The sequence below is a fragment of the Ambystoma mexicanum genome, chromosome 13 (assembly GCF_040938575.1).
Source record: "Ambystoma mexicanum isolate Mex_15411 chromosome 13, UKY_AmexF1_1, whole genome shotgun sequence".
NCBI lineage: Eukaryota > Metazoa > Chordata > Amphibia > Caudata > Ambystomatidae > Ambystoma > Ambystoma mexicanum.
In genome coordinates, this window is record NC_090938.1 from 91,870,352 (window position 1) to 91,888,565 (window position 18,214).

The window sequence follows — 18,214 nt, forward strand, 5'->3', positions numbered from 1 at the left end:
CCTTCTGCTTGCTCGGTCACATAATTCTGACACTGTCAAATCGTCTTCTTCTTCATGCAATTTGTGTATTTGTTTTAATTCTGCAGCCATCTGCCATCTGTCAGGGGCAGGTCTGGCCAAAGACCATATTCTGTTGGAACTGTAGGGCCTGGGATCATGAAGACATCTAGACCCAGAAGGCTGTTGTACTTAAAAAGGCTGTTATGCCCTTTCTGTAGACATATTGCAGTCCAAGACTACAAATCCCAGCATTTGACACACCAGGACTACATTTCCCAGCATGCTCGGCGGACTCGCGAGCCAATGGGAAGCCGCGCTGGGTGTGGCGCGCGAATGCGCATGCGCGAGCCCCAAGGCACGGGGCTTGTGCTCGAGACATCGAGGAGAGCGGACGTGTGCCCAGCAGCTCCTCGGAATTCACACGCGAGGGGCCCAGAGCCTCCGGAGGAACCATCCGGCCCCTCGCTTCACAAAGATAAGTGCCGCTCAGCTCACGGAAAGTCTGGGTTATACGGGGGAAGCGCAGGGGGCATTTCCCAATCCCTCCAGAGCCCCTGCGCCGCCACATAGAAGCTAAGTGGGCGGGCTTCGGGGAGAGAGTTCTGATCAGTGATTGTGTGCAGACGACTTTATATGTGGATGTTTTCACCTGTTTTCGTCTCGTGAAACATACGCCGGAACGGCGTACAAGGCGGGAGCGCATTACTGTGCAAAAGGCACTCGGTCTGAAGGAAGATCGAATATTGGCAAAATATAGATCCTGGGGATTTAAGGCCACGTGCGGCAACGCACCCCAAGGGAACCTGAATCTTTGAATGCACGGAATGCGGAATGCTGAATGCGTGTAGAGTGTGTTTGGGAAAGTGAGAGTGAGAGACTAACACAACCAGAAGGCACACGCTAATGCTTGTCCTTGTTTTTCCTTTCAGTGAGCATCAGATCACCTGACCGCAAGGACGTGGCACAGGACTCGACAGCCTTTGCAGGACAGGACTTAAAGACAGAAGTTTAAGCTAAGTGTGCTTGTGCAAAGACGTTTGTTTATGAAAATTGTAACTGGACTCATATCATGTTTGCCGATTCAAGTTTGTTTAAACTTCATGTTCAGGGGAGAATGTACATGATATGTTGAAAGGGCAATCTAGTGTGAAGGGAAAACATCTTTACATGTAAAGGTGTTACAAACACTGGCAGCAACCAGTTCAGGAAAAGTGTGCAGTCATCGTTTATCCTAAAAGTCCCCAGTCCCATCCATAACCTCTTCCTATCCCTCAATCCGGTTACCCTAAAATCCCTCTACCTATCCACTCATCGAGTCCCTAACCCTCCTTCCCCGCTCTGGTTACGGAGGTCTGTGTAAGCCTTGACTTGCAGGCACTGAGACCATTGAGGGGGTGGTTGGTACTGCTTCGCTCCTGCGCCTTGGACCTGGGTACCACGACAGAAGCACAAGCCCACGTAATATTCAGGCGCCCGAGTGGTGTAGCCAGCCCCCATACCGTCATGGAGGAGATCGCCAAGGTCCTGCAAGACTTGCAGGGTGAGTTGGCTGCGTCCAGACAGGACTATGCCACCTTATCTGCGCAGGTGCGTAGTTTGACAGCCCAAACCGCACCTTTACCAGGACATACCCCAGTACAGGTGCAAGTCACCCCGGAACCCGTAGTTCCTCTAACACCACCTGAGCGATATGGTGGCGATCCGCAGACATTTTCCACTTTCATCACGCAGTGTCGCCTCCATTTCCTTACTAAACCGGCAGCATTCCGATCAAATCAATCTAGGACTGCTTTTGTTATCTCCTACCTTACAGGAGATGCTGCAGCATGGGCAAATCCCTTAGTACAAAAAGATAATACAATCCTATATGACTGGGACGAGTTCCTTAGTGACTTTGAGAAAATATTCAACCGAAGGGCTTCCACCTTGTGTAAGGATCGGGAGTTGCTGACTTTGAGGCAGGGGAATAAGGAGCTGGTGACGTATGTAACCCAGTTTAATCGATTGGTAGCGGAAGCCGAGTGGCCACGCGACAAATGTATGTCCCTATTTTATCAGGGGCTAAGGGATGATATTAAAGACCTAATTGCCCAGGTTGACCCCCAACCCCGAGAATGCTCAGATATGATCGATCTGGCCATGCGGTTGGATCACCGTCAGGCAGAACGACGGGGGGATAGGAAAAAAGGGGAGTCACGTTCAGTAGCAAGGTTCGATCAGTCTAAAGGGACACGAGGGACAATGGACAAGTCGGACGGAGATGAGCCAATGCAAATTGGGTCAATCCGAGGTCCCCTATCCAAAGAAGAAAAAGAACGGAGGAGAAAGGATGGTGTTTGTATGTATTGTGGGAAGTCGGGACATTTTGTTCGTGAATGTCCCACCAAGCCCAAGACTCAGGGAAACGCTTCGGCTCGCCGGTAGTGGGGGTTACCCGGCCGAGCCTGACCAATAGCAGGGCCCCAATTACAGGTTCTCCCAATTTCGCCCCACATGTCTCGTTAAGGGGGTGTCTTGGGTTTCAGGGACTATTTAAAGAGGTCACTATGTTGATTGACTCGGGGGCAACAGGTAATTTTATAGACACTCAGTTTGCAGTCAAGCTGGGTATCCCTACGCAGCGAAAGGCGAAACCTGAACCCGTGCGTGCTGTAGATGGTACGCCTCTATGTTCCGGACCCATTACACATAACACTATTTCAGTGTCCCTAAGTAGCGGAAAAGGGCATTGGGAACATATTGCTTTTGACTTAATTGCCGCCCCGCAATTCGGCCTTATTTTAGGATTACCTTGGCTGAGAAAACATGACCCTCAGATTCAATGGACCGCCGGATTGGTAGAATTTAATTCTTCCTATTGTCAGGAGCATTGTAAGCGGCCGATATCTTCGACCCCTCAAGTTGCAAGCGTTACGGGTGGTCAACCCGAGGTGCGCCCGGAGGACCTGCCCGCAGAATACTCCGATTACTTAGACGTCTTTAACAAGAAGGCCGCAGAAACCTTACCCCCACATCGGGCATTCGACTGCCGTATAGACCTAGAACCTGGGGCTACTTTACCATGCAGTCGTATATATGCCTTGACCGAGGCTGAAAACGAGCACCTCCGAGAGTATATAACAGCCAATTTGCAAAATGGCTTTATTAGACACTCTAACTCACCGGTATCCTCCCCTTTGTTCTTCATACCGAAGAAGTCCGGGGAACTTCGGACTTGCATAGATTACCGCGGGGTGAATCGGATAACCATCAAAAACCGTTACCCACTTCCACTCATCCCAGTCCTTCTAGATCAGGTTAGGGACGCGGTCATCTATACTAAGCTGGATCTTCGTGGCGCATACCATCTAGTGCGAGTGCGCGAAGGTGACGAATGGAAAACCGCCTTCCGAACAAAATTCGGATTATATGAATATCAGGTTATGCCGTTCGGTCTATGTAACGCACCCGCTGCTTTCCAACATTTTCTAGATGAGGTTCTTAGAGAATATCTGGACGTATGTGCCGTCGTGTACATTGATGACATCCTCATCTATTCCCATAGTCTTCAAGAACATATCCAGCATGTACGCGCTGTCCTACAAAAATTAAGGGAACACCAACTCTATGCCAAACTAGAAAAATGTGAATTCCATCGGACCACAGTGGAATTCCTGGGTTATTACCTTACTCCGACAGGCGTGCAAATGGATCGCAAAAAGGTACAGGCCGTTCTAGATTGGGCCCCACCAGCCAATGTAAAGGACGTGCAATCCTTCTTGGGATTTGCGAACTTCTATAGAAGGTTTGTCAAGAATTTCTCTGAGCTGGTTACCCCAATCACGAGACTTCTACGCAAAGGCTGCCCATTTGTTTGGGACGCCTTGGCTGAACAGGGATTTCAACGACTCAAGAAGGCCTTTACTGATGCTCCGGTACTAAAACATCCCGACTTGTCCCAACCATTTGTGGTGGAAACGGACGCTTCCAGCTATGCTTTAGGGGCTGTATTGTCCCAACGAGATCCTCAGACGGGCCTATTGCATCCTGTGGCCTATTACTCGAGGAAACTGCTCCCTGCTGAGGTTAACTACATCATAGCAGATAGGGAGCTGTTGGCCATAAAGGCAGCGTTTGGCGAGTGGCGACATTATTTAATGGGGGCACGTCACACTGTGACGGTTATTACCGACCACCGCAATCTTCAATTCATTAGAACGGCCAAGACCTTGAGTCCACGTCAGCTACGCTGGGCCCAATATTTTGCTGAGTTTGATTTTATCATCACTTACAGACCCGGAACTAACAATCGGAAAGCTGACATCCTGTCTCGCTATCCAGAAAAAGTCCTTAAGGAAACAGAAAAAGTGTCCCGGCCAATAGTTTCTCTGGAGCGAATAGTGGGCTTAACCACTAATCTTTTCGAGAGTATCCAACAAGGACTCTCCATACACGATCTGCATCAATGGTGCAAACAAGACTCCCAAAATACCATTAAAGATGGACTTCCGTATCATGGACAAGCCTTGTACTTGCCCACAACCCATTTACAGGGAAAGGCCATGTCCTGGTGCCATGATTCATCGCTAGCAGGTCACCCTGGTAAGGCAAAAACATTAGAATTAGTAGCAAGACATTTCTGGTGGCCAAAGTGGCGACTTGATGTTCAACAATACGTGCGACAATGTGCGGTTTGCGCTCAAAACAAGGCTGATCACCAGAAACCCGCAGGTCTTCTTCGTCCTTTGCCGACTCCTACTATACCATGGCACACAGTCACCATGGACCTCATAGTTGAGTTCCCACAAGTGCAGGGCTATACCTCAATACTGGTGGTGGTGGATGCCTTTTCAAAAATGGCTCACTTCATCCCTTGTAAAGGGGTCCCGACAGCCAAGGAAATTGCCGAATTATTCCTTCAGAATGTGGTTCGCCTTCATGGCCTCCCGTGCCGTGTGATAACAGATAGGGGTCCGCAGTTTACTTCTAGGTTCTGGCGTGAGTTTTGTAACATCATCGGTATGGAAATCCGACTGTCCTCGGGTTATCATCCTGAGACAGATGGCCAAACCGAACGCGTGAACCAGGGGCTGGAACAGTTTCTACGCTGCTTGGCCGCAGGACGAGAGACAACCTGGGTTCAACACACTTGGCTAGCGGAATTGGCATATAACAATGCTGTTCACTCCTCCACAAAACGGTCCCCGTTCTTCTGCTTGTATGGAAGACATCCACGGATCTTACCCTTATCCGTACCAACAGCAGAAGCTGTGCTGCCTACACTGGCAGGACAACGGATCGGAATAGAGCAGGTTTGGAAGGAGGTGCAGGATAATCTCATAAGAGCCAAAAAGACTTATAAAATCTATGCTGATAAACATCGACGTGCCAGCCCAGTGTATCACAAGAATGATTTAGTTTGGTTGTCCACCCGCAATTTGCGGCTAGAGGGGGCCAAAAAATTACAACCCCGCTATTTGGGCCCGTTTAGCGTACAAAAGGTAATTAACCCAGTAGCGGTTCGATTGACTCTACCATCCCAGATGAAGATCCATCCTACTTTCCATACATCGCTGTTAAAACCAGCACCCCATGGCACACGTACCCAAAAAACACCCCCCGTACTCGTACAAGGGGAACCTGAATACGAAGTACGAGCCATTTTGAACTCCAAGAAATTAAAGAACGGACAACTTTATTATTTGATTGATTGGGTGGGGTACGGGCCCGAAGACCGCTCCTGGGAACCCTCACATCATGTGCATGCACCACGATTACTGCGCACTTTTCATAGAAACTACCCTGATAAACCCGGGGGCTCTGCCTTCCGTGGGGGGGGGAGTGCTGTCAGGGGCAGGTCTGGCCAAAGACCATATTCTGTTGGAACTGTAGGGCCTGGGATCATGAAGACATCTAGACCCAGAAGGCTGTTGTACTTAAAAAGGCTGTTATGCCCTTTCTGTAGACATATTGCAGTCCAAGACTACAAATCCCAGCATTTGACACACCAGGACTACATTTCCCAGCATGCTCGGCGGACTCGCGAGCCAATGGGAAGCCGCGCTGGGTGTGGCGCGCGAATGCGCATGCGCGAGCCCCAAGGCACGGGGCTTGTGCTCGAGACATCGAGGAGAGCGGACGTGTGCCCAGCAGCTCCTCGGAATTCACACGCGAGGGGCCCAGAGCCTCCGGAGGAACCATCCGGCCCCTCGCTTCACAAAGATAAGTGCCGCTCAGCTCACGGAAAGTCTGGGTTATACGGGGGAAGCGCAGGGGGCATTTCCCAATCCCTCCAGAGCCCCTGCACCGCCACATAGAAGCTAAGTGGGCGGGCTTCGGGGAGAGAGTTCTGATCAGTGATTGTGTGCAGACGACTTTATATGTGGATGTTTTCACCTGTTTTCGTCTCGTGAAACATACGCCGGAACGGCGTACGAGGCGGGAGCGCATTACTGTGCAAAAGGCACTCGGTCTGAAGGAAGATCGAATATTGGCAAAATATAGATCCTGGGGATTTAAGGCCACGTGCGGCAACGCACCCCAAGGGAACCTGAATCTTTGAATGCACGGAATGCGGAATGCTGAATGCGTGTAGAGTGTGTTTGGGAAAGTGAGAGTGAGAGACTAACACAACCAGAAGGCACACGCTAATGCTTGTCCTTGTTTTTCCTTTCAGTGAGCATCAGATCACCTGACCGCAAGGACGTGGCACAGGACTCGACAGCCTTTGCAGGACAGGACTTAAAGACAGAAGTTTAAGCTAAGTGTGCTTGTGCAAAGACGTTTGTTTATGAAAATTGTAACTGGACTCATATCATGTTTGCCGATTCAAGTTTGTTTAAACTTCATGTTCAGGGGAGAATGTACATGATATGTTGAAAGGGCAATCTAGTGTGAAGGGAAAACATCTTTACATGTAAAGGTGTTACAAACACTGGCAGCAACCAGTTCAGGAAAAGTGTGCAGTCATCGTTTATCCTAAAAGTCCCCAGTCCCATCCATAACCTCTTCCTATCCCTCAATCCGGTTACCCTAAAATCCCTCTACCTATCCACTCATCGAGTCCCTAACCCTCCTTCCCCGCTCTGGTTACGGAGGTCTGTGTAAGCCTTGACTTGCAGGCACTGAGACCATTGAGGGGGTGGTTGGTACTGCTTCGCTCCTGCGCCTTGGACCTGGGTACCACGACACCATCTGTGGCTTATCTTGACCTTTCTGAACAGGATACTCTGTTCTTCTCTTCATTAATTGTATCCACTGTGGGTCTATTTCAGCTGATACGACCTTGGCTTCTTGGCATGACATGCCTTTGTCTGAGTTTCTTTCTGTCTTTAATTCTTGACTTGCTTGCTGCGAGTCTCTCCTCTTGAGACCTTTGATAACCTTTGGTTGATTCTGCTTTTGTGCATAGTGGAAGTACACTTATATAAAGTGCTCCTTTTGAGGTAGATATGTATAGGCGGCGCTTACTGCAATCTATCTTACTACTAAGCTTAAGCAAGCCTCTTGAATTGTTGCTTCTTGCGGTTCCTTGCATATATACACGTGTAAACTGGCTGAATATCTGCATCACGCTTATGGCATAAGTTTCTGACATTTGACATCAATTATTTCACTTTAAACTAAGGATGTCAATTATCAATTGTGTTTCATCTCTTTTCCTCATTCACATTTCGTCATATCGTCTATATGTGAGTCAGTTCGGGTTTTTATGACATCACCATTTGTCTTCTTTTAGTATCTTCTTGGCATCTTCAGGTATTGCATTTTGACAATCATCATTCTGTCTCATTTGTTGATAGGGTTTTCTCAATGGTTACCTTACTGTCCAGGTTTTCTTAGGTGTTGGTACTTAAATAGGTGCTGTCAGTCTGATAGGTACTGGACAGAGCACCACTGCGCCTCTCTGCTGGTTTATTTGATCATTATAAGTCACATATTTCGGCGTGAACATTGCTGGTACTTTAAAATGGCCGGTTGGAGTGCGAATCATGCTTGCGACCTCCTCTACAACATCTCTAAGTCAACAGTACAACATCTTAAGTCTGCAGCACCAGCCTCTACATCATTAACTAGATAGAGGGGAAGGATGTGTTGCAGGTCCAGTAATTGCAGGTTTTTATTTTTCATTTTAAAATGTAAACTGCAGCAGCAGCATCTCCATGGCATCACCCATAGAAAAGGCCCATTTTCTTATTTTCTTTGGTCCTTTATATCTTGCTTAATGCCATTCTCTTCCAGCTTATAAGCACTGAACCAGGAACTGAACTCGTGTTGCACTGCATCCTCTTGTTCCTAAAGCAAGTGTGTTGCCCCTGAGCTATCATTCCAAATATATTTATTTTGCTTGAGGAAGCAACAGATGGCTTACTTCAAAGACAGAGTATCTCTCTATGTTTCTATCTATAGTGTGCCTGTGATGCAGGTCTGGCAGATCTGGGTCAGGTCACACAGTGCCCAGACAGGATTGGTGGCAGAAGCCACAGAGTCACAGTGCCAGTGGATGCAGCTGATACCCCTGGTAACCCCCAAATGACATCCCTGCAGGGTGGCCTACTGTAAACAACAGACCCAGACATCACTGTCATCGATACTGATTGCTGCCACCAGCTGCAGGGTGGTTCCATGGTCCTTTGTCAGTTAATCAGGCTGACCATGGCAGTTGGGAGGGTGTCCTCTCCCTACCAGGAGATGACAATGTGCACTCTTGGCTGTCACATTCCAACTAAATATGACAGGGGCGTACTGTGCTTGTGTCCATGCCCGAGTACACAGGTCTATGCTTTTGTTGTGGTGTGACCATAAGATAATGTGTGTGGATTAGGCCCACACATTTTCCTGAGGGTTGTCTACCATCATTCCATTTAATTAAAAATGTCAAAAGAGCCTGGTCACGCACACACCCATCATGCGGATGGTCTAATTCCTCACACCAGGTGTAAACAGCCCTAAGGCATAGTGAAGGACCGCAGTCTCCTTTTCACGCTCAACAGGCTGCTTTCACGTGCCTCTGATAGTGTCACTGTCATAGGTACAGCGAGGAGAATGGGATGTCAGATGGTTGGGGCTTCCTTGGACCTCCATTACAAAAGAAATTGCATCTCCAAGGGAAATTTAACAAATGCATCTCCTTAGTATCTAGGAGTGTAGGCTGTGCATGGTATTACACCTTATGTTGGGTAGGTGCTGGTCCCTTGGGGGGCCTCTGACTTCTGTTGCCTATTGTTCAAATATTGTGTTTCTCATGTGATCTGAAAATGTGTTAGAATCGCTGGTAGCTAGTTGCTGAAATCTGCCACACTGGCTCCAACACACCACAAAATCATAATGCATACTTTAATGGACTCTGCTCACCTGGTGCTCAGTGACCTCTATTTCAGAAGGATGTCAAACCCAAAAGAGGGTTGCTCGCAGAAACAAAGGCTTTAGAAATTTGGAGGGTTCCCAGGAAACAGGGTGTGCTATTCCTGGGCCTAGCCTTTCAAAGGCAGAGGGTCGACAGTTGGTTACATTGCACTGAGTAGAATTAGAAATCCTACAGCACTGCAATCGCTAGGCTGAACCATTCTTGCAGAAATTAATGTTGTGGCTCTGCAGTGCTAAGAGCTGTCCGCCTAATGTTGTAGAACCTGATAGAATGGAGAGGCCTGGATTGTTATCATTATGGCATCATTACTCTGTTATGTAATCATTAGACTCACTGTTAGAGAATCATTACTCATTGTTACCCATTATTACCCCTTTAGGAATCCAGTTATCCATTCATCCTATTTAGTTATCCATCATCTGATTAGTAGTGATTAGGAGTACATGAAATAGTAACATTAGACTATCCACAATAGACTGCCACTTTGTATGCATTTCTCATTTGCTTATAGACTGACACACTGTCTTAGTTATGTGCCATGTAGAGACATGTAGAGACTGTTATGTATTATGTATGCATGTAGAGAGACATGTAAGCATTGCACTTAGAATATGCAATGAGTTTGCATTATGTAGCGATTGGATTTGTGAGAGAAAGCATAAACGCTAGAAAGCATTTAGCTGGCATTATAAAGCCATTCCACTGAAGGAGACACAGAGAAGCGTGCAGCGCTGTGCGAAATGTTATGGTATACTGTGAAGGAAAGGAATGTAAACAGTTTCTTGGCAGGCACAGATGAACCCTGTCCGAGTAGAGAGAGACGGTCTGGCTTATCAGCATGACTGGCTGTGTTCGTGGAGACAGAAAAGGTGGGAGGCAGCACCATGAGCAGCAGGCAGAGCTTTGCATGCACGCGATGGAGAGGGAGAGATGGTTTGCTCTCTGAGAGAGAATGACAGTGAATGGAGTAATATATGGTAAGATGGTGTATTGCAGGTAGACAGAAGAAGGCCATGATAGAGATATGCTTTGAAATGTCACGCTGACAGAACACGCAGTGTTTGACCAGAACATGGAGTGAAAGTACATGCAAACACAGACTTTCAGGCATTGCTCATATTTAGAAATGCTGACACACAGAGAAACGAAGGAATGCTTAAAATAAACATAGGGATTTGTATACGTCATTGCACAGTATAATGAGAGGTGAGGACTTTGGGATTTGCTGGTTCTAGATGATGCTAGATGTGGATGGAGTTCGAGTTCGATGAGATCGAGAGGCGGTTGGTTGGCATTGATGCAGCCTTGGCAGGCCAGCTTGGGAGAGATCGAGAGCTTGGCAAAGGCTTGAGGCAATTCGAGTGACCAGATCTTGAGGCCTCGCCCTGACATTGACTGGCTGGTTGCAGAGTTAGCGGGAGAGGAGAGACTTGGCAAAGAGATCTGGAGAGGGGAGAGATGCACATGCAAATGGGAAGTATGGTTTATGGCCTAGACTGACTGACTGATTAGAACAAACACTCACAAAGAGCTTTGGGTTTGGGAAAGGGGAAATCAGACAGGGATTGTCTTAGAGAGAGAGAGAGTGAGGTATGGTGTGGAATGCGAGGAATGCTGAATGCTGGCACTTGCCATATGTATATTGCATTAGACTGATAGTTCCAGCTAATAACAGGCTTTCATTAGAAGCCTGTAAGGCTTATAATTTTTCACTGCATGGTAGATTTGCACCAGAAGCATAAAAGGTGCAATTTCGATATTTTCATTATCTTATTGCTTGCATCATGCCTTGTTATGTATGAATAAATGTATTCTATTGTTTGTTTGTTTGTATGTTTTATTTATTTGTATAGCACTCCAGACCCAAGGGTAGAAGGGCGCTTAAAGAAGATGGTTACAAATTGTGATATGTACAATTCCAAAATATACATTTTACAGACATTCTAGATACAGCAGTTAGCAACTTTCGCGGGCAATGTTAAGTAAGGGAGGTGTTACCTCCTAACTAGGGTGTTGCTCTTTGTTCAGGAGCCAATCGATAACATGTTTCCTAAAGTTCGGGAAGTATTCAGTAGTTTTGATGTTGAGTGGTAAGGTGTTTCAGAGTTAGGAGGCAAGTACAGTGAAGCTGGTTCCTCCCGCACTTTTTAATGAGAATCTGGGCACTAGAGTGTTGGAGGATCTGGTCGTTCTTGTGGCAGGTTTTATGGTAAACTTGTTGGTGAGATAGGGAGGGGCTAGGTGCTTTAAAGCCTTTACGTGAGGCAGATAGTTTTCAAGTCCATTTTTTGTCGAATGGAGAGCCATTTGTGTGATTTCCTAGTGTTGGAGATGTGCTCTCACCTGGGAATGTTGAGTGCTGCGCGAAGAGCGTTATTTTGAAGTACCTGTAGTTTGTTAATTATGGTTTGGTTAGCACCTAGGTACAGACTATTGCAATAGTCCATTTTAGACTGTATGAGGGCTCTTGCAAGCGTGAGGCAACTGTTGGTGGACAGGAAGGGTCTACTGGCCCTAATAAGCTTGCCGGTATAAGCGGCGGCAGAGGCGATCATGTTAGTTTGTTTGTGGAGGTTGGAGTTGGCATCGAGATAAAAGCTGAGGTTTTTCACAGTTTTGGCAATAGGGATAGTATGACCATCGATAGAGTTGTTTTATAGTTGGGATTGAGTTTGGACAGGTTGCCGGGAGAGCCGACAAGGAGGAGCTCTGTCTTCTCATCATTCAGGCAGAGGCCGTGCGAGGCCATCCATGCCTGAATGATAGAGAATATTTTGTTAATCCGGGTGACGTCTCTGTGGTAATTGCCTGTGATAGTGAGGAGTATCTGGGTGTCATCTGCGTAGTTTGTGTAGGTGACACCCAGACGGTCCAATTGGTCAAAGAGTGGCTTTGTAAATATGTTATACAGAGTTGCAGGAGCCTTGTGGGACCCCGCATGAGATAGGAATGGGGTCTGCTGCAGCTGTTGTAGAGAAGACTCGCATGGTTCTGTTCGCCAGAAATGATTGTATCCATGCAATGGCAGGGGAGGAGAAGTGAGCTGCGGTGGCTAGGTGGTTGCAGAGGATTTTGTGGTCGACTAGGTCGAAGGCCGCTGAGAGGTCTAAGGAGTAGGAGAGCAGTCTTGCCTTTGTCTTTGATTTCATCAATCTGACTTTTGAGATCAACAAGGGCGGTCTCTGTGCCATGTTGAGGTCTAAAGCCAGATTGACGCAATCCTAGCAGTTGGTTGGATTCCAGGTATTCTTGAATTTGGGGATAGGCGACTCTGTCCAGTTTTTATAATAGGAATGCGACTGTGGTGATGGGTCTGTAGTTGGTGGGTACGGTTGGGTCTAATGATTGTTTTTTTCAAGAGTGGGAGAACCCAGGATTGTTTTAGGTTGCTGGGGACTTAGTTGTTGAGGAATGATAGGTTTATAAGTTTGGTGATGAAGGGGGTTAGGTCTCTGGTTGCGTCTTTTATGATCTGGGTGGGGCAGCTATCCCCTTTGCAGTTCGAGGGTTTTAAGGAAGTGATGATTTTTGAACTTCTGTCGTAGTTACTTTCTTGAAAGTGAAGCTTGATTTAGTGTCAGTGGGCGTTGGTGAGCCAAGGTTGGTACGCTTGTTGTTGGACAGTTGTTGGCGTTTGTTCTCGATTTTAGTTTGGAGTCCTATGATTTTATTGTTGAGGGCTAGTGCACCAGGGTTTGTCTTTCAGACATGTGTCTGTAGGTGGATTGGGATTTTCTAATTCTTTTAGAATTTGAAATAATTCTTTGGTAGAGGATCCTGCTTGATCGATTCTAACGTTGTATGCTTCTTTTTTGGTGCAAATTATTTAGTTTTTATATATGGTGGTTATATTTGTAAGGTTTAGTTTGTTTTCCGTAGAAGGATTGGTTTTCCATGTGAGTTGAGCTTTGGCTTTCTTTTTTCTGCGTAACTTGAGTTCTGGGGTGTACCATGTGTTCAGGTGCACTCTTGATTTAACTTTGCGCAGTTTCAAAGGGGCAATGGTGTCCATTGCCTTGGCAATGGAGTCATTGAAGGTGTCAATCAGAAGGTTTAAATCAGCGTTGTCTGGGAGTGCGTTGAGGGTGGGTAAGACCAGGGGTAGTAGGGCCTCAGCAGTGATGTTACGTTTGTTTCTGGTAGGGCAGGCTGGAGTTATGGGGCATTTTTCGGGTGCTGCATGGGTGATGTTAATCTCAAGTGGTATGATGTGGTGATCCGTCCAGGCTAGAAGTTGGGGGTCCTTGCAGGTTGTGTCACAGTTAAAGGTCGCTACCCAGTCAATAGTTCGACCTTTCTGGTGGGTGGGGGAGGGCAATGAGTTGTACAAAGCCATGTTCTGTTAGGGCATTGGCTAACGACGTAGCAGGTGCATCATTAGGGTTGCTGTAGCCAAGGTTCAGGTCACCTAGGATAATGATTTGTGCTGACGGCTTAGAGTTTTCAGCAATGAGAGATGTGATGTCTTCTTCAAAGACCCCCGGGGGGGCCTGGAGGTCTATATATGAGGTGAAAGGTGATAGTGCCTGTGGGGGAGGTTTGCAGCTTGGTGGTGAGCAGCTTGCAAGATGGGAGTGACATGGGGGAGGCTGATCTGAAGCCTAAGGGAGATTTAGAGATGATCGCTACACCTCCTCCCCTGGCGTTAGGTCTGTCAGCTCTGAGTATAGAGTAGTTGTCAGGATGGCTAGCAATAAATGGGGTCCGGATGCCTCATGGAGCCAGGTTTCTGTTAGGGCTAGGAAGTCAAGGTCATTGGTTATTATGATGTCAGCGATTTCAGTCGGGTGGGCAGCAAGGGATCTGACTTTAAGTAAGGCTCCTTTTAGTGGGAGTGGTGTAGGCTTATTGGGTGCCTTAAGCTTCTTGTTAGTTTTGGAGTTAGATTTGGTGGTGGGCCTGCTGTGTGTGGTGTGGAGCCTAATGCCTAGTCTGTAGTTGTGGGCTGTGAGTTTAGGAGTGAAGGAGGGGTCGGTCCAGGAGGCTTGGATGGGGCAATTGGCTTATTGTTCAGTTTGGTGTGGTTAGGCTTCGTGGTAGGTGAGGTGGAACCTGGAGAGCTAGGTCTAGGGTAGTTGAGGGTTGAAGTAACGTTGGCTGGGAGGTCAATGATTGTAGGGGATATGGAAGGCAGGTGATGGGTCGGTAAGAAGGGGGCAGGAGTGGTAAAAAGGGTGTGGGGCATGGGATGGGGTGATGTCTAGGACATCCAAGTTTGGCTAGGCCATCTTTGTAGGCTAAGTAGCTATTGCCGCTGCAAGGTACGTTATCCAACATGATGCAGAAAGGGAGCATGATAGGAACAAGCCAGGTGATCATGGTCGGGGTAGCACCTGGTTTTGAAATAACACAGTTGGGCTAGAATGGAATGGGGCAGCACCTAGAATCAGGTGACACAGTTGGGCTAGAGTGCAATGGGGCAGTACCTAGGTTCGAGATAACACAGTTGGGCTAAAATGCAATGGGGTAGCACATACATTTGAAATAATGCAATTGGGCTAAAATGCAATGGGCAGCATCTAGGTTCAGATGACACAGTTGGACTAAAATGCAGTGGGGCAGCACCTAGAATCAGGTGACACAGTTGGGCTAGAATGCAATGGGGCAACACCTAGGTTTGGGATAACACAATTGGGCTAAAATCCAATGGGGTAGCACCTGGATACAGTAGGACACATTAGGCAGAATGCATAACACAATTGGGCTAAAATGCAATGGGGTAGCACCTAGGTTTGAGATAACACAATTGGGCTAAAATGCAATTGGGTAGCACCTAAGTTCGAAATAACACAGTTGGGGTAGAATGCAATGGGGCAGCACATAGAATCAGGTGACATAGTTGGGCTAGAGTGCAATGGAGCAGTACCTAGGTTCGAGATAACACAATTGGGCTAAAATGCAATGGGTTAGTAGCTAAATTTGAAATAACACAATTGCGCTAAAATGCAATGGGGCAGCACCTGGATGCAATAGAACACATTAGGCAGAATGCATAACACAATTGGGCTAAAATGCAATGGGGTAGCACCTAAGTTCGAAATAACACAATTGGCTGAAATGCAATGGGGCAGCGCCTGGATACAATAGGACACATTAGGCAGAATGCATAACACAATTGGGCTAAAATGCAGTGAGTGGGGCAGCACCTGGATTCGGGTGACACAGTTAAGATAAGGTGCAATGGGCAATATCAGGATTCAATGTGACACAATAGGCTAGAATGCAAAGCGGCAGGCTAGATTTAGGGTAAAGCATTTAGGCTAAGGTATGTTGGAAAGGCTGTTAGATTCAGAGTAGCTCACATAAGCTGGGTTACAGTTGTGCAATGCCTGGATTCAGAGTAACACGTTTGGCTGGGAGTCTAGTGCATCTAAAATCAGAATAATCCATTGGTCTAGAGTGCCGTGGGGCAACCAAATGTGAAAATATTGACATTTCTATTTTGTAAAGTGAAATGATGCACATACCGATCATAGGTTATACAAAGAGTATATGTGCAATGGCAGGAGTCAATGTCAGCAAAAGGTTCAGGTGTGTTTGTAAATATATCGGCAGTAGCTGTGGGCTCAGTGGTGCGTGGTGGCTGCGAGGCGCATGAAAGTTACCTTAGCGAGCGTGCATGAGGACCAGGGGGTCTGGCAGACGGCAGACTCTGCAAGAACAGGCAGAGAACAGGTGATGGCCTTATTCCCGTGGGCCTTGTTCGGAGGTGGCCGGCTATGCCCGCCAGCAACCAATCCGATTGAAGAAGGGCAAGCCAGACAATTGGGAGTGGGCAGAGGCAGTTGGGGGCCTGGCTAGGCTGTGGAGGTTTCCAAACTCGAGCGGGCGGCTATCTTTGAATGGCCAGGTACCTCGTGTACCTTAATGGCGGACACAGTGATCAGAAGCAGCAATTGCAGCTGTGATGGGCATCAGTGGGGATTTTCATCCGTCAGCATCAGGAATTAAATGTGGATGCTGCGTGGTGCTTCAGGGCGCAATTCGGGGGACGAGTACAACGCTTACCGCGCTTGTCCTCATTTCGGCATGGATCAGCTGGGCTTCGTGATGGGCGCCTACTGCTCCTGCAGTGGCGGAAACAAGTTGGAGGAGCTCCTGCTCCTGGGCTGAGTGCTGTGGGATGGACCACAGGCAGAGAACAGGTGATGGCCTTATTCCTTATTGTTATAATTGAATCGATTCATGTGTTTTCTTTGTGTCTTATATTGTTGCATAGCATAGGAGTAAGATTGGTTTATGTTGTTAGGAGTAATCTAGAAGTAACACAGTGCACATATGCCCTGAGATACAAAAGCAGGGGGGGGGACATAGTGATCCACACCCACCCTAGGAGATTATCTAGGGTTGTCTAAGACTGATACATGATGCCCAAGGGGGGGCTAGACCATGGTAGGATTTGTTTTACGGTCTCACAATGTGGCAGGGAGTCGTTGACTTCAACAGCACAGGAAGTCACAGGCAAGTTCATATCCCTCGGTTGAAGCAGGATTCACTTTCACTTTCCATTGCATCCACTCACTTTTTTTACGTGTTCCCTGATACCAATACATTTATTAAACACTAGTCCTAAAAAAAATGAAAAGTGGATGGGGTGGGTGAGAGGAGGGTGTGGACTCATTAACATTCTGAAGTTTTAACGCACATCAAAAGCAGGGTTGGGTATGAATTCCCAGGGTCTGTTTAATCTCTTCCAGAAAGGTTTGAAAGGAAAGGCACGAGGAAAATGGTCTCATAAAAACTGAGATATTGCTTAGCTGAACTGAAAATCCTGTGATATGGTTTTGATCAATGAGTAGATGCCTAATATCAGGCAGGCTACATGTCTGTCGCTGTAAAGTAGCAGAAATATATCTCCAACCTTCTGCGAGTTAGCTGGTTCTCCAAGCAGAGATTAGGAGGGAGATCCTTATCTTCTGCTGGCGCCTCCCTCTGGAATAACCTCCCTGCCGCCCTACATCTTGACCCTGATCTCCTTAAGTGCTGGAAACGTCTCTAGACCTTACTCTTCTCCTCTTCCTTCTCTCTCCCTCCACCCTGCTAACCTATCTCTCTGCTCAACAATCTGTTCCTCCTTTTCGTACAGCTTGCTGACTGGCCATCTGGTGTACATCAGAGTCTCACAGGTCACTGGCCCCCCACCAGTCCTCTCTCGCAAATGCCTCCGGGCCGTGCATTCACCTCATCATCACTGCACTTGGTCAATGACCCAAGAGAGTGGCATCTCTCTGCACTTATCCCAGTCTCCACTGACTGGGTGCCCTTGAACCCCCCCAGCAACACCCCTGCCAGGACTTGTCCCCCCCCACTCTCCCTCCCCTGTAAAAGTCTGTGCACTTGCGCAATCTGATTGCACCATGATATATGATATGATATGATATATTTTATTTGTATTGCGCTCGTACACAAGTGTGTCAGAGCGCGAGTAGGCAAGGGATGGGAACAGGGGAGAACACAACACAACAACGATCTTACTAGGCCCAGTGCATTGAGAACGTGCAAGTGCATGGGAAAGGGAAAAGGGAAAAAGGGCATGTAAGGGGGAGAGTGGAAAGTGTGGAGCAGAGGTGAGCAGATAAATAATAATAAATACTAATAAATAGTAAATTGAGGCAATAAACAGTAGTAGTGCAGCTAGCAAGTGGCAAGTGCTGTGTTTAAGGCAGCAGACTGGGTAAGTCTGATAAGTGCAGAAAAAGAAGAAAAATGGGGGGGATGTATGGGTGCAGATAAGGTCCCCAGTGCAAAGGGGGGCCAGAAGGCATTGCAGGAGGGTGGCAGGGTGAGCAGGTACCTGGGCCCAGGAGACAGAGGGTGGCCAAGTGCATGGTGCCAAGAGAGAACAGATCAGCAGGGAAGAGGGGGAGC